The 23,984-nt window shown below is 43.9% G+C and overlaps 1 long non-coding RNA gene across 1 annotated transcript; it reads right to left on the reverse strand.

Annotated features, from left to right (window-relative positions):
- Positions 1-446: 446 nt before the first annotated feature.
- On the reverse strand, positions 447-23,310 carry LOC123485342. The gene is made up of 3 exons (XR_006658967.1): positions 23,152-23,310; positions 22,913-22,944; positions 447-538 (listed from the first exon to the last, which is right to left on the reverse strand). It is a non-coding gene; the product is annotated as an uncharacterized LOC123485342 (long non-coding RNA).
- Between the last annotated feature and the right edge of the window lie 674 nt (positions 23,311-23,984).

Genomic DNA, 23,984 nt, shown 5'->3' on the forward strand with positions numbered 1-23,984 from the left:
ATGGTCAAGCGCCGTCCGGGGTAGGGGAGGGTTTGGCCGGCAGTGCACGCTGACTCAGTCGCCAGGTGTACAGTGTTTCCTCCGGCACATTGGTGCGGCTGGCTTCCGGGTTAAGTGGGCATTGTGTCAAGAAGCAGTGCGGCTCGGTTGTGTTGTGTTTCGGAGGACGCACTACTTTCGACCTTCGCCTCTCCAGTGTCCGTACGGGAGTTGCAGCGATGGGACAAGACTGTAACTACCAATTGGATACCCTGAAATTGGGTAGAAGAAAAGGGGTAAAATACAAAAATACAAAAAAAAAAAAGAGACTCAGGGAGGGCCACTACTGTGGATATTGTAAACAGGACAGTTCTAATCATTCATTCGGTTAAATGAAAACAGATGTGGACTCACCAGGCAGGCTTTGACTGACCAGCCTCTCGGCTTCTGGAGAAAGGGGTGTGTGGCTTTCCTTTCCTGTGTTGCCTCCTTCTCTGGTGGTTGGGCCAGACTCCTCTTCTCTGGTGCTGGTTGTTCTTTGGGTTCCACTTTCTCTGTGCTGCAGAGGGACAGTCTCAACTTCATGGAGAATTAACACAATAGGGATGTGTCAAATTCTTAACATTTAAACTGCCATTTTTGTCCAGTTTCCTTTAGAACAATAAGAACAAGTGATACAATTCCACATCAACTTTCCCCTTATTGAATCAATATAACACATCTACAACAAGACTAAAAACAACAAACTCCTTGTTAGGCGTTCCATATCAGTATTGAGTTGGGATCCATCTTACCCGTCTGCTGCCTGTTCGTTGCACTGTTGTGTCAGGGCAGTGAAAGGCTGCTTTACAGGGCAGTGGTCATATTCATCATCATCATCATCATCATAGCTCAAGAGCAATGCAGTGTATCTTTCCTCCCCCTCCTGCCACTCTAAGGGGCTGGAGGTCTTCATGGGAGCACTTCTCCGACCTTCGCCCCTGTGGAGGAGAAGGTGGAGAGAGAACCATCACCAGTTCCAGAGACTCAGAGTGGGGAAGTGGTAAAACACATTATTCTGCAATGGAATTAAATTAAATGCCAGAATGGACACTTATGATCTGTTGTTGACACTATGTGCCCAAGGGAGAAGAGATGCACAAAGAGGGAAGAGCAGAGATCACTTTGCTGTATAAATGGTAGGATATGACTATTGATAACTGATAGCTAGTGACTGTGGCAGTATATCTGGGCATATGCTAATGTCACCAGCCCACCTCTGTATGACATCAGCAAGTTATCAGTAGAAATGTCTTGTCTTGAGTGTCAACCCTTTTCCCTTTTTTTTCCTTGGCTGAGGTAGAGAGCCCGTTTAAAGAGCGTAGACAGAGAGGGAAGCTCAAATCTGCAGGACATATTAAGTCACATGAGTTATTGGTGGTCCAGAGACAAGGTAACATACAGGACAGATGACAGGTCACAGGGATGGGTATTTGAAATAATTTCTCTATTCCATTAAAACATAGCTCTACTCTGACCAACCAGAATGACACAAAATGCCACAACAGCAGACTAATCATTGTACAATTTCTCCACCAAGGCCATCATGGTTTTTCAACATGGCATCTGGTAGTCTGGTTCTGGATATGCCATCAGGGTATTGAAGTCAACATCCTCTACCATTGACAATGGCTGCATTACAGCTGCAGTCATTTCTGGAATCAGCGCTGTGATTTTCTCACTCCCTTATCACACTTCAATAGTGTGAAGCAGTCTAGGGCCTGTGCTGCCGCCAGCAACGGTTTGTTCACCCTTTCAGATGGTGAAGCATTGCATCTGTACTAACATTACCGTACCTCAATTCCACCTCGCAAAGTTTGCATTTCACCACCTACTCATTTAACTCCTCAAAGTGTTGCTATACATACAGGACTTCCTCAGTGTTGCTATACATACAGGACTTCCTCAGTGTTGCTATACATACAGGACTTCCTCAGTGTTGCTATACATACAGGACTTCCTCAGTGTTGCTATACATACAGGACTTCCTCAGTGTTGCTATACATACAGGACTTCCTCAGTGTTGCTATACATACAGGACTTCCTCAGTGTTGCTATACATACAGGACTTCCTCAGTGTTGCTATACATACAGGACTTCCTCAGTGTTGCTATACATACAGGACTTCCTCAGTGTTGCTATACATACAGGACTTCCTCAGTGTTGCTATACATACAGGACTTCCTCAGTGTTGCTATACATACAGGACTTCCTCAGTGTTGCTATACATACAGGACTTCCTCAGTGTTGCTATACATACAGGACTTCCTCAGTGTTGCTATACATACAGGACTTCCTCAGTGTTGCTATACATACAGGACTTCCTCAGTGTTGCTATACATACAGGACTTCCTCAGTGTTGCTATACATACAGGACTTCCTCAGTGTTGCTATACATACAGGACTTCCTCAGTGTTGCTATACATACAGGACTTCTTCAGTGTTGCTATACATACAGGACTTCCTCAGTGTTGCTATACATACAGGACTTCCTCAGTGTTGCTATACATACAGGACTTCCTCAGTGTTGCTATACATACAGGACTTCCTCAGTGTTGCTATACATACAGGACTTCCTCAGTGTTGCTATACATACAGGACTTCCTCAGTGTTGCTATACATACAGGACTTCCTCAGTGTTGCTATACATACAGGACTTCTTCAGTGTTGCTATACATACAGGACTTCCTCAGTGTTGCTATACATACAGGACTTCCTCAGTGTTGCTATACATACAGGACTTCCTCAGTGTTGCTATACATACAGGACTTCCTCAGTGTTGCTATACATACAGGACTTCCTCAGTGTTGCTATACATACAGGACTTCCTCAGTGTTGCTATACATACAGGACTTCCTCAGTGTTGCTATACATACAGGACTTCCTCAGTGTTGCTATACATACAGGACTTCCTCAGTGTTGCTATACATACAGGACTTCCTCAGTGTTGCTATACATACAGGACTTCCTCAGTGTTGCTATACATACAGGACTTCCTCAGTGTTGCTATACATACAGGACTTCCTCAGTGTTGCTATACATACAGGACTTCCTCAGTGTTGCTATACATACAGGACTTCCTCAGTGTTGCTATACATACAGGACTTCCTCAGTGTTGCTATACATACAGGACTTCCTCAGTGTTGCTATACATACAGGACTTCCTCAGTGTTGCTATACATACAGGACTTCCTCAGTGTTGCTATACATACAGGACTTCCTCAGTGTTGCTATACATACAGGACTTCCTCAGTGTTGCTATACATACAGGACTTCCTCAGTGTTGCTATACATACAGGACTTCCTCAGTGTTGCTATACATACAGGACTTCCTCAGTGTTGCTATACATACAGGACTTCCTCAGTGTTGCTATACATACAGGACTTCCTCAGTGTTGCTCATACAGGACTTCCTCAGTGTTGCTATACATACAGGACTTCCTCAGTGTTGCTATACATACAGGACTTCCTCAGTGTTGCTATACATACAGGACTTCCTCAGTGTTGCTATACATACAGGACTTCCTCAGTGTTGCTATACATACAGGACTTCCTCAGTGTTGCTATACATACAGGACTTCCTCAGTGTTGCTATACATACAGGACTTCCTCAGTGTTGCTCATACAGGACTTCCTCAGTGTTGCTATACATACAGGACTTCCTCAGTGTTGCTATACATACAGGACTTCCTCAGTGTTGCTATACATACAGGACTTCCTCAGTGTTGCTATACATACAGGACTTCCTCAGTGTTGCTATACATACAGGACTTCCTCAGTGTTGCTATACATACAGGACTTCCTCAGTGTTGCTATACATACAGGACTTCCTCAGTGTTGCTATACATACAGGACTTCCTCAGTGTTGCTATACATACAGGACTTCCTCAGTGTTGCTATACATACAGGACTTCCTCAGTGTTGCTATACATACAGGACTTCCTCAGTGTTGCTATACACACAGGACTTCCTCAGTGTTGCTATACATACAGGACTTCCTCAGTGTTGCTATACATACAGGACTTCCTCAGTGTTGCTATACATACAGGACTTCCTCAGTGTTGCTATACATACAGGACTTCCTCAGTGTTGCTATACATACAGGACTTCCTCAGTGTTGCTATACATACAGGACTTCCTCAGTGTTGCTATACATACAGGACTTCCTCAGTGTTGCTATACATACAGGACTTCCTCAGTGTTGCTATACATACAGGACTTCCTCAGTGTTGCTATACATACAGGACTTCCTCAGTGTTGCTCATACAGGACTTCCTCAGTGTTGCCATACAGGACTTCCTCAGTGTTGCTATACATACAGGACTTCCTCAGTGTTGCTATACATACAGGACTTCCTCAGTGTTGCTATACATACAGGACTTCCTCAGTGTTGCTATACATACAGGACTTCCTCAGTGTTGCTATACATACAGGACTTCCTCAGTGTTGCTATACATACAGGACTTCCTCAGTGTTGCCATACAGGACTTCCTCAGTGTTGCTATACATACAGGACTTCCTCAGTGTTGCTATACATACAGGACTTCCTCAGTGTTGCTATACATACAGGACTTCCTCAGTGTTGCTATACATACAGGACTTCCTCAGTGTTGCTATACATACAGGACTTCCTCAGTGTTGCTATACATACAGGACTTCCTCAGTGTTGCTATACATACAGGACTTCCTCAGTGTTGCTATACATACAGGACTTCCTCAGTGTTGCTATACATACAGGACTTCCTCAGTGTTGCTATACATACAGGACTTCCTCAGTGTTGCTATACATACAGGACTTCCTCAGTGTTGCTATACATACAGGACTTCCTCAGTGTTGCTATACATACAGGACTTCCTCAGTGTTGCTATACATACAGGACTTCCTCAGTGTTGCTATACATACAGGACTTCCTCAGTGTTGCTATACATACAGGACTTCCTCAGTGTTGCTATACATACAGGACTTCCTCAGTGTTGCTATACATACAGGACTTCCTCAGTGTTGCTATACATACAGGACTTCCTCAGTGTTGCTATACATACAGGACTTCCTCAGTGTTGCTATACATACAGGACTTCCTCAGTGTTGCTATACATACAGGACTTCTCAGTGTTGCTATACATACAGGACTTCCTCAGTGTTGCTATACATACAGGACTTCCTCAGTGTTGCTATACATACAGGACTTCCTCAGTGTTGCTATACATACAGGACTTCCTCAGTGTTTGCTACATACAGGACTTCCTCAGTGTTGCTATACATACAGGACTTCCTCAGTGTTGCTATACATACAGGACTTCCTCAGTGTTGCTATACATACAGGACTTCCTCAGTGTTGCTATACATACAGGACTTCCTCAGTGTTGCTATACATACAGGACTTCCTCAGTGTTGCTCATACAGGACTTCCTCAGTGTTGCTATACATACAGGACTTCCTCAGTGTTGCTATACATACAGGACTTCCTCAGTGTTGCTATACATACAGGACTTCCTCAGTGTTGCTATACATACAGGACTTCCTCAGTGTTGCTATACATACAGGACTTCCCTCAGTGTTGCTATACATACAGGACTTCCTCAGTGTTGCTATACATACAGGACTTCCTCAGTGTTGCTATACATACAGGACTTCCTCAGTGTTGCTATACATACAGGACTTCCTCAGTGTTGCTATACATACAGGACTTCCTCAGTGTTGCTATCATACAGGACTTCCTCAGTGTTGCTATACATACAGGACTTCCTCAGTGTTGCTATACATACAGGACTTCCTCAGTGTTGCTATACATACAGGACTTCCTCAGTGTTGCTATACATACAGGACTTCCTCAGTGTTGCTATACATACAGGACTTCCTCAGTGTTGCTATACATACAGGACTTCCTCAGTGTTGCTATACATACAGGACTTCCTCAGTGTTGCTATACATACAGGACTTCCTCAGTGTTGCTATACATACAGGACTTCCCTCAGTGTTGCTATACATACAGGACTTCCTCAGTGTTGCTATACATACAGGACTTCCTCAGTGTTGCTATACATACAGGACTTCCAGACTCAGTGTTGCTATACATACAGGACTTCCTCAGTGTTCTATAATACAGGACTTCCTCAGTGTTGCTATACATACAGGACTTCCTCAGTGTTGCTATACATACAGGACTTCCTCAGTGTTGCTATACATACAGGACTTCCCTCAGTGTTGCTATACATACAGGGACTTCCTCAGTGTTGCTATACATACAGGACTTCCTCAGTGTTCGCTTTACATACAGGACTTCCCTCAGTGTTGCTATACATACAGGACTTCCTCAGTGTTGCTATACATACAGGACTTCCTCAGTGTTGCTATACATACAGGACTTCCTCAGTGTTGCTATACATACAGGGACTTCCTCAGTGTTGCTATACATACAGGACTTCGAGACTCAGTGTTGCTATACATACAGGACTTCCCCTCAGTGTTAGCTACATACAGGACTTCTTCAGTGTTGCTATACATACAGACAGGAAAGACTTCCTCAGTGTTGCTTATACATACAGGACTTCCTCAGTGTTGCTATACATACAGGACTTCCTCAGTGTTGCTATACATACAGGACTTCCTCAGTGTTGCTATACATACAGGACTTCTCAGTGTTGCTATACATACAGGACTTCCTCAGTGTTGCTATACATACAGGACTTCCTCAGTGTTCGCATACATACAGGACTTCCTCAGTGTTGCTATACATACAGGACTTCCTCAGTGTTGCTATACATACAGGACTTCCTCAGTGTTGCTATACATACAGGACTTCCTAGTGTTGCCATACATACAGGACTTCCTCCAGGTGTTGCTATACACACAGGACTTCCTCAAAGTGTTGCTATACATACAGGACTTCCTTCCAAGTGTTGCTATACATACAAGGACTTCCTCAGTGTTGCTATACATACAGGACTTCCTCCAGTGTTGCTATGGCATACAGGACTTCTCAGTGTTGCTATACACAGGACTTCCTCAGTGTTGCTACATACAGGGACTTCCTCAGTGGTTAGCTATACATACAGGACTTCCTCCCAGTGTTGCTAACAACATGGGACTTCCTCAGTGTTGCTTACACAGGACTTCCTCAGTGTTGCTATACATACAGGACTTCCTCAGTGTTGCTATACATACAGGACTTCCTCAGTGTTGCTATACATACAGGACTTCCTCAGTGTTGCTATACATACAGGACTTCCTCAGTGTTGCTATACATACAGGACTTCCTCAGTGTTGCTATACATACAGGACTTCCTCAGTGTTGCTATACATACAGGACTTCCTCAGTGTTGCTATACATACAGGACTTCCTCAGTGTTGCCATACACACAGGACTTCCTCAGTGTTGCTATACACACAGGACTTCCTCAGTGTTGCTATACATACAGGACTTCCTCAGTGTTGCTATACATACAGGACTTCCTCAGTGTTGCTATACATACAGGACTTCCTCAGTGTTGCTATACATACAGGACTTCCTCAGTGTTGCTATACATACAGGACTTCCTCAGTGTTGCCATACAGGACTTCACTACTATCGCTTGCCTTTGATGGTTGATGGTGTGCGGAGCTCTTTATATCTGTGGCAAATCATTTGAAAGATGCATATCACCCTCACACCATAACACCTCCTCCTCCATGCATTACGTGGAAAATACACATGCGGAGATCATCCATTCACTCGCACCGCGTCTCACAAAGACACAGCGGTTGGAACCAAAAATCTCAAATTTGGACTCCAGACCAAAGTACACATTTCCACCATTGCTTTGCTGTTGACGATGTCTGTGATTTTATTTAGAATTCAAGGCACACTTAACCAGCATAGCTACCACAGCATTCTGCAGCGATACGCCATCCCATCTGGTTTGGGCTTAGTGGGACTATCATTTGTTTTTCTACAGGACAATGACCCAACACACCTCCAGGTTGTGTAAGGGCTATTTGACCAAGGAGGAGAGTGATGGAGTGCTGCATCAGATTACCTGGCCTTTCCATCCCCGACCTCAAACAAATTGAGATGGTTTGGGATGAGTTGGGCCGCAGAGTGAAGGAAAAGCAGCCAACAAGTGCTCAGCATATGTGGGAACTCTTTCAAGACTGTTGGAAAAGCATTCCAGGTGAAACTGGTTGAGATAATGCCAGGGGTGTGCAAAGCTGTCATCAAGGCAAAGGGTGGATATTTGAAGAATCCTCAAATATAAAATATATTTTGATTTGATTCACACTTTTTGGTTACTACATGATTCCATGTTATTTCATAGTGTTGATGTCTTCACTATTATTCTACAATGTAGAAAATAGTAAAAATAAAAGACAAACCCTTGAATGAGTAGGTGTTCTAAAACCTTTGACTGGTAGTGTATATATTACCTAAATTACCCCGACACACCTGTACCCCCGTACATTGACTCTGTACCGGTACCCCCTGTATATAGCCCATACATTGACTCTGTACCGGTAACCCCTGTATATAGCCTGTATATTGACTCGGTACCGGTACCCCCTGTATATAGCCTGTATATTGACTCGGTACCAGTAACCCCTGTATATAGCCTGTATATTGACTCGGTACCGGTACCCCCTGTATATAGCCTGTATATTAACTCTGTACCGGTACCCCTGTATATTGACTCGGTACCGTAACCCCTGTATATAGACTTGGTACCGGTACCCCCTGTATATAGCCTCGTTATTGTTATTTTATTGTTGCTCTTTTATATTTTACTTTTAGTTTATTTTTCTTAACTGCATAGTTGGTTAAGGGCTTGTCAGTAAGCATTTCACTGTTAGTCTACACCTGTTATATTCGGGCGCAGGTGACAAATAAAATGTGATTTTATTTCTATTTTTCTTTCAAAGCATTTAGAAATGTTTATCCCAATGTCACACATTGGCCCCATTTATTTATAGAAAGACCCTTAAACGAAATTGGGATCATTAACGTTAAGAAAAAATCCCTACCCGAAATAAAACCTGTTCTCACAAATTAAAATCACAGTACAGTTATCACTCAACTACCACTAATAGGGTTAGGGTTAGCCTGACCACTAATAGGTCATCATCAGAAAACAAAAAATTTAACAAATACCTGCTGTAACGTTAGTAGGAGATATACATATTCATAATTGTTATATACAGTACAGTTAAATTAGATCTTTAAGCTAAACCAGCTTTTTTAAAATTCATTTTCTTTATTTTATTTTTTCATTCCACGATGACATGGCTCTATACATCACTGAGTATCCTCTGGTGGCAGAGCATTCCATGATGACATGGCTCTATACATCACTGAGTATCCTCTGGTGGCAGAGCATTCCACGATGACATGGCTCTATACATCACTGAGTATCCTCTGGTGGCAGAGCATTCCACGATGACATGGCTCTATACATCACTGAGTATCCTCTGGTGGCAGAGCATTCCACGCATGACATGGCTCTATACATAACTGAGTATCCTCTGGTGGCAGAGCATTCCACGATGACATGGCTCTATACATAACTGAGTATCCTCTGGTGGCAGAGCATTCCACGATGACATGGCTCTATACATAACTGAGTATCCTCTGGTGGCAGAGCATTCCACGATGACATGGCTCTATACATCACTGAGTATCCTCTGGTGGCAGAGCATTCCACGATGACATGGCTCTATACATAACTGAGCAACACATGAAATCTGTTTTTGGTTTGGGTACAGTGAAGAAACCCATAGCGCATGTCTGGTTGAAGAGTCTGGTGGGGGTGTGTCTGTCTGGTTGAAGAGTCTGGTGGGGGTGTGTCTGTCTGGTTGAAGAGTCTGGTGGGGGTGTGTCTGTCTGGTTGAAGAGTCTGGTGGGGTGTGTCTGTCTGGTTGAAGAGTCTGGTGGGGTGTGTCTGTCTGGTTGAAGAGTCTGGTGGGGGTGTGTCTGTCTGGTTGAAGAGTCTGGTGGGGGTGTGTCTGTCTGGTTGAAGAGTCTGGTGGGGTGTGTCTGTCTGGTTGAAGAGTCTGGTGGGGGTGTGTCTGTCTGGTTGAAGAGTCTGGTGGGGTGTGTCTGTCTGGTTGAAGAGTCTGGTGGGGTGTGTCTGTCTGGTTGAAGAGTCTGGTGGGGTGTGTCTGTCTGGTTGAAGAGTCTGGTGGGGGTGTGTCTGTCTGGTTGAAGAGTCTGGTGGGGTGTGTCTGTCTGGTTGGAAGAGTCTGGTGGGGTGTGTCTGTCTGGTTGAAGAGTCTGGTGGTGTGTGTCTGTCTGGTTGAAGAGTCTGGTGGGGTGTGTCTGTCTGGTTGAAGAGTCTGGTGGGGGTGTGTCTGTCTGGTTGAAGAGTCTGGTGGGGGTGTGTCTGTCTGGTTGAAGAGTCTGGTGGGGTGTGTCTGTCTGGTTGAAGAGTCTGGTGGGGTGTGTCTGTCTGGTTGAAGAGTCTGGTGGGGTGTGTCTGTCTGGTTGAAGAGTCTGGTGGGGGTGTGTCTGTCTGGTTGAAGAGTCTGGTGGGGTGTGTCTGTCTGGTTGAAGAGTCTGGTGGGGTGTGTCTGTCTGGTTGAAGAGTCTGGTGGGGTGTGTCTGTCTGGTTGAAGAGTCTGGTGGGGTGTGTCTGTCTGGTTGAAGAGTCTGGTGGGGTGTGTCTGTCTGGTTGAAGAGTCTGGTGGGGTGTGTCTGTCTGGTTGAAGAGTCTGGTGGGGTGTGTCTGTCTGGTTGAAGAGTCTGGTGGGGTGTGCTGTCTGGTTGAAGAGTCTGGTGGGGGTGTGTCTGTCTGGTTGAAGAGTCTGGTGGGGTGTGTCTGTCTGGTTGAAGAGTCTGGTGGGGGTGTGTCTGTCTGGTTGAAGAGTCTGGTGGGGTGTGTCTGTCTGGTTGAAGAGTCTGGTGGGGTGTGTCTGTCTGGTTGAAGAGTCTGGTGGGGTGTGTCTGTCTGGTTGAAGAGTCTGGTGGGGTGTGTCTGTCTGGTTGAAGAGTCTGGTGGGGTGTGTCTGTCTTGGTTGAAGAGTCTGGTGGGGGTGTGTCTGTCTGGTTGAAGAGTCTGGTGGGGGTGTGTCTGTCTGGTTGAAGAGTCTGGTGGGGTGTGTCTGTCTGGTTGAAGAGTCTGGTGGGGTGTGTCTGTCTGGTTGAAGAGTCTGGTGGGGTGTGTGTCTGTCTGGTTGAAGAGTCTGGTGGGGTGTGTCTGTCTGGTTGAAGAGTCTGGTGGGGTGTGTCTGTCTGGTTGAAGAGTCTGGTGGGGTGTGTCTGTCTGGTTGAAGAGTCTGGTGGGGTGTGTCTGTCTGGTTGAAGAGTCTGGTGGGGTGTGTCTGTCTGGTTGAAGAGTCTGGTGGGGTGTGTCTGTCTTGTTGAAGAGTCTAGTGGGGTGTGTCTGTCTTGTTGAAGAGTCTGGTGGGGTGTGTCTGTCTGGTTGAAGAGTCTGGTGGGGTGTGTCTGTCTGGTTGAAGAGTCTGGTGGGGTGTGTCTGTCTGGTTGAAGAGTCTGGTGGGGTGTGTCTGTCTTGTTGAAGAGTCTGGTGGGGTGTGTCTGTCTTGTTGAAGAGTCTGGTGGGGTGTGTCTGTCTTGTTGAAGAGTCTGGGTGGGGTGTGTCTGTCTGGTTGAAGAGTCTGGTGGGGTGTGTCTGTCTGGTTGAAGAGTCTGGTGGGGTGTGTCTGTCTGGTTGAAGAGTCTGGTGGGGTATGTCTGTCTGGTTGAAGAGTCTGGTGGGGTGTGTCTGTCTGGTTGAAGAGTCTGGTGGGGTGTGTCTGTCTGGTTGAAGAGTCTGGTGGTGTGTGTCTGTCTGGTTGAAGTGTATGCAAATAGATTATACATGTGGTTAGGCAAGACCAAAGAGCTGTCAAAGGACACCAGAAACAAAATTGTAGACCTGCACCAGGCTGGAAAGACTGAATCTGCAATAGGTAAGCAGATTGGTTTGAAGAAATCAACTGTGGGAGCAATTATTAGGAAATGGAAGACATACAAGACCACTGATAATCTCCCCTCGACGCAAGATCTCACCCCGTGGGAGCAAAAATCCCAGAACCACATGGGGGGACCTAGTGAATGACCTGCAGAGAGCTGGGACCAAAGTAACAAAGCCTACCATCAGTAACACTGATACACCCACCTGGTGTACTCCTGAGTGGCGCAGTGGTCTAAGGCACTGCATCGCAGTGCTAACTGTGCCACTAGAGATCCTGGTTCGAATCCAGGCTCTGTCGCAGCCGGCCGCGACCGGGAGACTCATGGGCGGCGCACAATTGGCCCAGCGTCGTCCAGGGTAGGGGAGGGAATGGCCGGCAGGGATGTAGCTCAGTTGATAGAGCATGGCGTTTGCAACGCCAGGGTTGTGGGTTCGATTCCCACGGGGGGCCAGTATAAAAAAATTAAAATAATAATGTATTCACTAACTGTAAGTCGCTCTGGATAAGAGCGTCTGCTAAATGACTAAAATGTAAATGTTTAGAGCTAGCATGCAGCAGGATAGTAGACTATAACTCTAGTTAGAGTAGCAGATGCCATAGACCAGGGGTGTCAAACTATGGCCCGCGGGCCGGATCAGGCCCGCATAAACGGGTTTAATCCGGCCCGCGAGATGATTTTGAATTAAAAAAAATATATATATATATATATATATATATATATTTATTTATTTTTAAGTATAAAAATGCGCTGCAATTTTTCAATAAAATAAACTGCTGTTCCAATTGAGTCCACTGGATGGCGCAATATCAATTGTGTTAAGCAAGCAAACTGTTTATACCGGGGCAGAGCATTGCCCCAATATGTCTCTGTCAACGCAGAGTGTTCCAAGAAAAATGGTCATCCTATTTAATCACGGAATTGAATGGGAAAGCTGTATGTTTGGTGTGTTCAGAGCATGTTGCAGTGCTGAAAGAATATAACCTTCGTTGCCACTATGTGAGTCTTCATGCCGACAAATATGACAACTTTCAAGGACAGCGGAGATGAGAGAAGGTGAATGAACTGTTGGCGGGTCTGAAGAAACAGCAGTCTGTGTTTACTCACAGCCGAGACATCAGTGACGCTGCAGTGAAAGCTAGACTACCTCATTGCTAATGAAATCGCAGTGGCTTCAAAACCATTTAGTGAGGGTGAATTTGTAAAAACATGCATGATGAAGGCAGCGGAGATTGTGTGCCCTGAAAAGCGGCAGGCTTTTGCAAATATCAGCCTGACAAGAAACACAGTTGCAGACAGGATTTCCGATCTTTCAGTGGATTTGGACAGCCAGTTGAAGCAAAAAGTAAAGTCATTTATTGCGTTTTCGGTTGCAATTGATGAAAGCACGGACATTACAGATGTTGCACAACTGTTGACCGTCACCGAGGAGTTCGTGGAGTTGGTGCCGATGACAGATACAACGACAGCAGCTGATATTTTTTACCGCGACTCGTCGGGCGCGCTGGACAGGGTCGGAGTGGACTGGTCCCGCGCTGTCAGCCTGGCTACAGATGGTGCGCCCTCAATGATCGGGAAAAAAAGCAGGCGTTGTGACAAAGTTCCGAGAGAAAGTGCAATCTGCAAATGGAGGACGTGATTTTTTGACTTTTCACTGTATTTTGCACCAGGAGGCTTTGTGTTGCAAGTCATTAAAGATGGATAACGTCATGAAGGTGGTCATCCAAACTGTTAATTTCATCCGATCCAGAAGCCTGAATCACCGTCAGTTTGACAGCCTTCTCAGAGAGAAAGACCACATCTATGGCCTGCCATACCACACTGAGGTAAGATGGTTAAGCCGAGGTGCTGTGCTGAGGCGTTTCTTTGATTTACGAGAAGAAATTGAACAGTTCATGGAAGAAAAGGGCAAACCAGTGTTAGAATTTCATTCCGCAGAATGGATGCAGGACCTTGCATTTATGGTGGATGTTACAGAGCACCTGAATAACTTGAACAAACAGCTGCAAGGGCGCAACAAAGTTGTCACGCAGTATTATGACAGCATGATTTTATTTTAATATTTAACCTATTCTTGACTCTGTGGTTCTTGCACTTGTTTGGGGAACAGGATTTCATTATTTTATCTACATTTCTGCCTGAGAAATGACACCCTGATATAGTTCTGTCATCTGTGAAACAGTTCTGTTAATCACTGAGGCATTGTGTGTTCTTTTTTCTTTAGAATTTTCAAATAAACTTGACGTGTTTTATGATTAATAGTGATGTTGTGCTTGTACTATTTTGGACACACTGTCCTCAGGCTCCAGCTTTATGTTGTATGTTGATGGTATTAAAACAAAGAAAACAATCTGAAGTTGTTGTTTTTAAGTTATATATATATACCATGATTTTTCCGGTCCGGCCCACTTGGGAATAGATTTTCCTCCATGTGGCCCCTGAGCTAAAATGAGTTTGACACCCCTGTTGTAGATCCATGAAATGGGGTATCAATCTACTCAGTGACACCCACAGAACACAACTGGACCATTTCATTGATCCACAATCCATAGGTAAGGCTGTACTCCTTAAGGCACGACAGGGACTGAAGAGAGACACAGAAATTATTTGAGATGTGGTTTGGATACGACTGTGATATGTGTTTGGGATACGACTATGATATGTGGTTGTCTCTTAAGATGAAGGCACTAGCTGTGGGTCTCTCTGGATGGGAGCGTTTGTTGAATGGATCAATTGTAAATGTAGTGTTACAGTATGAAGTGCAATCAGAGAGTATACAGACCCCTTTCCTTTTTCCACATTGTTACGTTTATTATAAAATGTATTAAATAAATACAAATCCTCATCAATCTACAAACAATACCCCCATAATGACAAAGCAAAAACAGCAAATTTATAAAAGAACACCAATTTATCATTTACTTAAGTATTCAGACCCTTTACTCAGTACTTTGTTGAAGCACATTTGGCAGCGATTACAGCCTCAAGTCTTCTTGGGTATGACGCTACAAGCTTGGCATACCTGTATTTGGGGAGTTTCTCCCATTCTTCTCTGCAGATCCTTTCAAGCTCTGTCAGGTCTCCAGAGATGTTCGATCGGGTTCAAGTCCAGGCTCTGGCTGGGCCACTCAAGGACATTCAGAGACTTGTTCCGAAGCCACTCCTGCATTGTCTTGGCTGTGTGCTTGGGGTCGTTGTCCTGTTGGAAGGTGAACCTTCTCCCCAGTCTGAGGTCCTGAGCGCTCTGGAGCAGGTTTTCATCAAGGATCTCTCTGCACTTTGCTCCGTTCATATTTCCCTCAATCCTGAATAGTCTCCCAGTCCTTGCAGCAGAAAAACATCCCCACCGCATGATGCTGCCACCACCATGCTTCACCGTAGGGATGGTGCCAGTTTTTCTCCAGACGTGACACTTCGCATTCAGGCCAAAGAATTGAATCGTGGTTTCATCAGACCAGAGAATCTTGTTTCTCATGGACAGAGTCCTTTAGGTGCCTTTTGGCAAACTCCAAGCGGGCTGTCATGTGCCTTTTACAGAAGAGTGGCTTCCGTCTGGCCACTACCATAAAGGCCTGATTATTGGAGTGCTGCAAAGATGGTTGCCCTTCTGGAAGGTTCTCCCATCTCCACAGAGGAACTCTAGAGCTCTGTCAGAGTGACCATCGGGTTCTTGGTCACCTCCCTGACCAAGGCCCTTCTCCCCGATTGTTCAGTTTGGCCGGGCGGCCAGCTCTTAGGAAGAGTCTTGGTGTTTTAAAACTTCTTCCATTTAAGAATGATTGAGGCCACTGTGTTCGTAGGGACCTTCAATGCTGCAGAAATGTATTGTTACCCTTCCCCAGATCTGTGCCTAGAAACAATCCTGTCTCTGAGCTCTATGGACAATTCCTTCGACCTCATGGCTTGGTTTTTGCTCTGACATGCACTGTCAACTGTGGGACCTTATATAGACAGGTCTGTGCCTTTCCAGATCACGTCCAATCAATTGAATATACCACAGGTGGACTCCAATCAAGTTGAAGAAACATCAAGGATGATCAATGGTAACAGGATGCACCTGAGCTCAATTTCAAGTCTCATAGCAAAGGGTCTGAATACTTATGTAAATAATGTATTTCTGTTTTTTTATTTGTAATACATTTGCAAAAATTTATAAAAACCTGTTTTCGGGTGGATCACGTGACCCTTGAACGAGATGGCCGCATGAACTAGGAGCTCCGCACAAGTAGTTTCCAATTCCTAATCTTACCTCCACTTCAAGTTTAAACTCATTTAGCTTTAGTCAAAAAGTCATGGCGGCTTCAAAAGGCAACACTACAGGGGACATTTTTACCCGGACTCGAGTACTAGCGACGGAAAAAGCCTCCAAGAAGCAGCTAGCTTCAGAAAAAGCTAGCGCCATTAGCCAGGAGAAAGAGGACCCGTCCCCCCCCGAGGCCCAACGAATGCCAACCTCGCACTCTGTCGAAGACATCTTTTCTGAGCTGAGATCCCAACGTACAGAACTCAACACTAAACTAGATGCCATTAACGCTCAGCTCAGTGCGATAGGGGGCAAGGTGACAATCCTGGAAAATGCCTTGCCTGACATAAACAACAAGAACCATAAACGCGGGCGCCTGGACGAGGCAGAGGGGCGAATCCTATCCACGGAAAACTTATTGACAGACGCCATGGAAACAATAGCATATGCTAAAAAAAAAATAGAGCAGCTGGAAGAGAAAACAGAGGACCTGGAAAACAGGGGGCGAAGGAATAATTGTGTTCTATTAAATCTGGGCGAAAAAGAAGAGGGAAACATGCCACTGATCCGCTACCTGCAAGACAAACTTCCCGAGTGGCTCCACCTGTCCACCGACATGCCCATAGAACTCGAGAGAGCTCACCGAGCACTGAGGCCCCCACCAGCAGCCAGACAACCACCGCGCCCAATCACCATACGTTTCCTGAGATTCACCGACAAGGAACGAGTCCTACAGGCGGCAAAAACCAACACCATTACAGTGGGAAACGCCAAACTCACCTTACTCCAGGACCTGTCAGCTGGAATACGCCGAAAGCGCCGAGAGTTTGACGAGGTGAAGAAATGCTCCATTGACCGAGGCATCTTTAGGGGATTCAAATACCCAAACGAGATCAGGATTCTTCACCAAGGAGCCCTGCGACACTTCAAAACTCCCGAAGAGGCAAAACGTTTTTTGAAAGACAACCCTGGTCAATGAGAAATGGACCATTGACTAAATGCGATTAATGCGATTACTGTTATTACTAAAGGAGGTAAGACAACATATAGCCGATATCCAAAGACCCACCGCCCTGCTAAATTTCATTATAGCCGTCCAATCTATATTTATGTTCCTTTAGCGGAGAGGGATAGGCCCCATATTATAACTTAGGCCTACTGTATGTAGGCTGGGCTATTGATTTTATTTTCTCCCTTTCTTAATGTGGTCTGGACGGGGGCTACGGTGTCAGTTACTCAATGCGGGCGGAGAGGATGAGGCATTTCTTTGGTGGGGAGGGGGAGACGTTGTGCGTTGCTAACTGTTCCCGGTCTTTTTTGTTTGTTTGTTGGAACACAGAATGGTGACTGAGCGGGGAGGTAATAGATCCAACGGGATATGTCGAGTTGTTTGGGAACTCGGCTGGGGTGTTCAGAGATTGTTATTTTATGTAAACCATTTATTTTCCTTTTATGTGAACGCAGCTGTAACTACGATCCACCTTTACCCAGAGATGACTTGCACTAAAGTTCGATTACTGTTCGATGACGATGACTAGTACCTTAAATCTATTGACATGGAACTGCCACGGTCTAGGCCATGCAATAAAACGGGAAAAAGATACTATGTGCTCTAAAAAAGGAAAAAGCAGACATCGCGCTATTGCAAGAGACACACCTCTGTGATGCTGAACATGCCAAACTCCGCAGAGCTTGGGTGGGACAGGTGTATTTCTCATCTTTCAAATCCAACAGTAGAGGTACAGCAATACTTATCCATAAGAATGTTCCATTCATAATTGACAAAAACATATCTGATCCGGAGGGGAGATTTATCTTGATAACTGGGTCACTGTATGGGCAACCAATTACTATCTTAAACATATACGCCCCTAACACAGATACTCCTGCTTTTATGTCGAAAATGATAACTCTGTTCAATGAGCACTGTGTTTCCTTTGGAGTGTTGGCCGGAGATTTTAATTGTACCCTGAACCCAACCCTAGACAAATCATCTCAAATCACCACCACAAATCCTAGATCTGCAAAGATGTTGAACTCTCTTACTAAAGAGATGGGACTGATAGATATCTGGAGAGAGACTAATAGCTCAGCTATGGACTATACATACTACTCTAATGTCCATAACACCTACTCCCGTATAGATTACATTTTTATTCCAAAGAGTTTCATAAACTCAGCCACGTGTACAATCGGACCCATAGCGCTTTCGAATCACGCCTTTGTCCACCTCCGCTTTGACCTCTGCAAAAACATCCCGAGATCAAAGAGCTGGAAATTCAACACCTCCATGCTATCAAACGAAGCATTCCATACATTGGTAACTACATGGATAGACAACTACACACAAGACAACAAAGATTCTCCTGTTTCTCCGGCCACAATGTGGGACGCTGCTAAAGCCACAGTAAGAGGTCATCTAATTGCATATGCTTCCTCTAAGAAAAAAGCAATGGAAGCACACAGGCTAGATCTGGAGAGGGAGCTGGAACGCTGTGAAAAAGTACATAAACAATCCCCAGACAGCACCTCCTGGAGTCAACTTAAAGCAGCCAAAGCCAAACTGAATTTGGACTATACTGGGAGATTAAAAAAAAAGTTTTCTTTACTAAACAGAAATACCATGAGTATAGCAATAGGCCTAGTAGATTGCTTGCTTATCAATTAAAAAAAGAGCAGTCAGAGCGTACAATTATGGCTATCCGAACAGCAGAGGATGAGGTCACATATGATCCAAAAAAGATCAATTTAACTTTTCATGATTTTTACTGCAAACTATATACCTCTGAGAGAAAACACACGGAGGCAGAACTCCACTCCTTCCTAGAGGGAATCTCGCTACCTAAACTATCAGAGACCGACCAAGAAGATCTCAACTCCCCCTTCACTCCTGAGGAGATCCTGGAGGCAATTACCTCCATGCCACCTAACAAGTCCCCAGGCCCAGATGGATTCCCCAGAGAGTTCTACAAAGCTTTTTGGCCCCAGCTTAGCCCTATTTTCATGCCAATGCTGGAGGATTTTTGCAAAAACTGAGTTCTCCCAGACTCAATGCACACAGCTCGCATTACAGTGTTGCTCAAAAAAGACAAGGATCCCCTATCCTGCTCCTCCTTCCGGCCCATAAGCTTGTTGGATTTCGACTACAAAATAATCACCAAATTGCTCGCCAAAAGACTAAACACTCTTCTTCCCAAAATAATAAAAGCGGACCAGACGGGATTTATTAGAGACAGATACTCTTCTGATAACATTCGCCGTCTTTTTGATATTATTGATCAAGTAAACGCACAGAAGACCCCTGTCCTGCTGGCTTCACTGGATGCTGAGAAGGCGTTCGACAGGATGGAGTGGAGCTTTCTGTTCTCAGTCTTAGAGAAGTTCAACATGGGCCCAAACTTTATTAAATGGATCAAATCACTATACTCTCATCCAAATGCCATGGTGACTACTAACGGACTGAACTCTGACAGATTCCCTTTGGGACGGGGCACAAGACAAGGGTGCTCGCTGTCCCCCCTGCTCTACTTGTTGGGGGCGGAGCCTCTGGCAGAGTTGATAAGGAGCAATCCAAGTATTATGGGTGTTCCTGCAGGCGGCCTGCAGCACAAGATTTCGCTTTACGCGGATGATGTCTTGCTCTACATATCCAACCCTGAGAAATCCCTTCCTCCCATCTTAGATACAATTGCTCAGTATGGCACGTTTTCAGGTTATAAGATTAATTTTAACAAATCCACTGTCTGCCCTCTCAATATTATACTCACCAGTTCTATGAAGACACTATGCCCATTCCAATGGAAGACACAGGGGTTTCAATACCTTGGGATATTCATAACACCAGATCTGAATAAGCTTTTCAAAGAGAATTATCTTCCACTCCTGGATCAAATCAAGAACAACCTCCAAACCTGGATCTCCCTCCCAATTAGCTTAGTAGGAAGAATTAATGTAATCCGTATGAACATCCTCCCTAGACTGAACTATTTATTTCAGATGCTCCCATGCTATCTCCCAGCTTCCTTTTTCAAAACAATTAACCAAAGCATCACCAAATTTATATGGGGCAATAAAAAACCTAGGATCAAGCTTTCCACTCTATCGAAACCTGAATCTAAGGGTGGTCTTGCCCTTCCCTCCCTCCAACTGTACTACTGGTCTGCCCAAATCCGCAACATGCTAACATGGATCACAAACAGACAAGAGTCAACGTGGAGCCAGATAGAAGCCCAATCTTGTGGTTCATTGCCACTAAGCTCAACTATATTCATTGATAACTTTAGTGAAGTGGGCAACATAGCCAAAACATTTGTGATTTACAGTACCCTACGAGCGTGGAGAGACTGTAAGAAATACTTGGGCATCTCCTCCCAAATATGTTCTTACTCGCCTATAGTAGGCAACCCAGACTTGCCAAAAGCCCTGAGAGATGCCAACTTTAATCTTTGGCATACTCTAGGAATCAGGACCTTTTCAGACCTATTTCATCAGAAGACCACTACACTGAAATCCTTTCAAGAGCTCTGCAATGAATTCCATGTGCCAAGATCCCATTTTTTTAAATATCTACAAATTAGACATGTCATCTCCTCATTTACTTCCAAGAGGAGGTTTAGAACTCAGTTGAATGAAGTTGAAACCCTTCTTGTCACAGCACAATCCATTAAAGGCAAAATATCCTATATCTATAGACTCCTTTCTGAGAAAGGAGGATCCTCCTTTACTCCTTTGAAAATAATATGGGAAAAGGACCTTGGTCTGACTATCAGTGACGAGTTATGGTCGGAGGTTTGCGACAGGGTATACTGCTCCTCTACTAATGTAAAAATGAAAGAATCTAATTACAAATTTTTTTACAAATTTTATTACACTCCCCTGAGACTCCATAAAATGAAAACAGACATTTCTCCTAATTGTAATAGATGTACCTCTGAAAGTGGAACCTATATGCATGTATTTTGGAGCTGCAGAGAGATTGCCAGATTTTGGCAATCTATACATACTGCTGCACAGAAAATACTAGATGTACAGTTTGATATGACCCCGTGTCTCTATCTTCTTAATGCCCAGCAGGACTTTGTTCTTGATCCTGACAGAGAAAATTTGCTCATGACCATTACATACTTTGCTAAGAAATGTATTCTTCTATTGTGGGCCTCTAATACTTCTCCTACATTTAAAATGTGGATTGACCAGATTGTTGACTTTCTCCCCCTTGAAAAGCTCACTTATGACCTCCACAAGAGACAGCCCAAGTTTGATAGACTCTGGTCTCCACTACTCAACTATATTTCAAATTGGACAGAGTGAATGGGGGAATCAGGGAGATGGGCAGATGCGTGTTGTGTAAGGTGCTGTAAAACCTAAAAACTAATTATTGGCTCGTCATCTCAGCTAAGGCTGGAAATAGCTAATAAGAACCTTGATAGTGCTGCTGCAAGTTCTATAATTTAAATTTTGTTATAATTATTATTTGTGTGTGTATGTATGTATGTATGTATGTGTATATATGTATGTATGTATATATATATATACATATATAAAACAATTTTTTATTATTATAATTTTTTTTTAATTCACATCTGTGAATGTGGAATGTGTTTGGTTGGTTGATTGAAAACTTAATAAAACTTTAAATTGAAAAAAAAAAAACCTGTTTTCGCTTTCTCATTATGGGGTATTGTGTGTAGATGGATGACTAAAACATTTAATACATTTTAGAATAAGGGTGTAACGTAAGAACATTTGGAACCCAGGAAGAGTAGCCGCTGCCTTGACAACAGCTAATTGGGGATCCTAATAAATACTAAAAATGTACTTGTCAATATGCACAATAAGCTGACAGGGAGGTGATTTCCCACAGTCAAAGCCCGGAAATAAGAGCTACGACACTGATAGTTGTGTGTCACTGAGTAGACTGATACCTAAGGATTGTTGATCCATGAAATGGGGTAAGACTGTATAGTGCAATATAAATGTAGACGTCAGTATGCCCCCAATGCAATTCTTAAGTCTAATGCATCCAGTGCAATTTCAACTGATTTATTTATTTTTGTCAAATTAACAAAATGTTATATTTTTGTTGAATTTATATAACATTCCAACCTTGTCAAGCATTATCTAGTCCACTATTTGTATACATTTGCATCACATTCAATTAAATTCCACTATTGTGGCTCATCCTTATTGTGGCCAACTTCACATAGGTGCTAGATAGATACCTAACTCCATTATAAACTGGGTGGTTCGAGCCCTGAATGCTGATTGCCTGAAAACCGTGATATCAGACCGTATAACATGGGTACAGCCAAAACAGATTTGTACTGCTCTAATTACGTTGGTAAACAGTTTATAATAGCAATAAGGCACCTCTGGGGTTTGTGGTATTTGGCCAATATACCACGGCTAAGGGCTGTGTCCAGGCACTACGGTCTGAGGTTAACACAGGTTTAGGAGATTTTATACGTTTTATTCTATGCGAACATTAGCTGTATTAATTACGAAGCCATCGTGATTTTAATGATTACATAAATTCAATGTAACTCACAAAAAGTGACGTCAGCTGATGAAGATTATCTCATAGAACCAAACGTATTATATCTCCTAAACTTGTGTTTAACACAGACCTGATTTTCGGCGTTAATCCAAAAACGCATTTATTTTCCTCATAGGCTTTGTCCAACGAACGAACCATGGCAGAGTTAGTGCCTACAAAAGTTCGCCATTACTATTTATCACTATACCAAGTTCCCTAGAAGAGGTTTCTTACCTCACTTTACGGAGCTTCTTCTGAGGTCTCGCCTGTGAAAAAGATAGATTGACATTTTGCATGAGTGATTGTCAGCTGGGATAGCTAACAAGTTAGCTAACTAAAGTCAGTCAGGTAGCTAACGTTAGCTAGTTTTTCACTGCATACGGTACATTATTATGTAACGTTTGTTTGCTAGCAAAACGTAGCTTCTTCGTTCCTTAGCTAGCTAGTTAGTTACAACGAAAATACATAGTTACCAGATGTGGGTATTTGGAGTCCATTTCTGTCCGTGTACACTCAGCTATCGGAGAAAATAAATAAATATATATATAGCTAATGTTCACAAGGCCGCTAACGTTAGCAAAACAAAGACCTTGACATAACATATTTTTTCCCGCGCATCTTTAGTAGATGGAACCCTCCAATGGGCCCTTTTCACGTGACGTCAGACAACTTCCGTTCTGCCGCGATGCAGGTTATGTTTACATCCGGTGTCGCTTAGGAACGCTTAGCTAGTAGCACATCATTATGGAGTTCACCCAGTCCCTTTCACATCTGCCACCAATACGACTTAACGACGTAGAACGACTTGCTGACAAGTGGTCCCTTACTTCAAGATCGAAGCTTGATAAAGGCTACAAGTTCTTCGTTGAAGGTTACCTGTTTGATTATGAAGGTACGTGTTTATCTTTATTTAGCTTAAATTAGCCCTATGCTAGCGAAGGTTATGAGCTGACGAGTTTCTGTTTTGCAGCCTCTTTTTAATATTACTGCTGTTTGTATCGACCGTAAGATAAGAGTCAGTAATGTATTAATGGCTAATGCTGCGCCCTTTCTCCCAATCACTGTATTGAAACAGTCTCAAGTGTAGTTAACGGTGAGGTGACAGTGAGAGGGCGATGTTACAGGTCCATGAAGAAAAATGAGGAGGCTCATCGGCTTCAGGTTTCTCAGATAAACAGTTCTCTAACATTATGATAAGATAGGTTAAGATAGATAAGTTTTCTTTTTGTTGTGTTTTGCTGCGGTTGCAGATTTAATAAGAATGATTCCACAAAGTTCCACTGTGGATCAGTTTGTTTCTCAGTCT

Source organism: Coregonus clupeaformis, unplaced genomic scaffold, assembly GCF_020615455.1.
Source record: "Coregonus clupeaformis isolate EN_2021a unplaced genomic scaffold, ASM2061545v1 scaf0652, whole genome shotgun sequence".
NCBI lineage: Eukaryota > Metazoa > Chordata > Actinopteri > Salmoniformes > Salmonidae > Coregonus > Coregonus clupeaformis.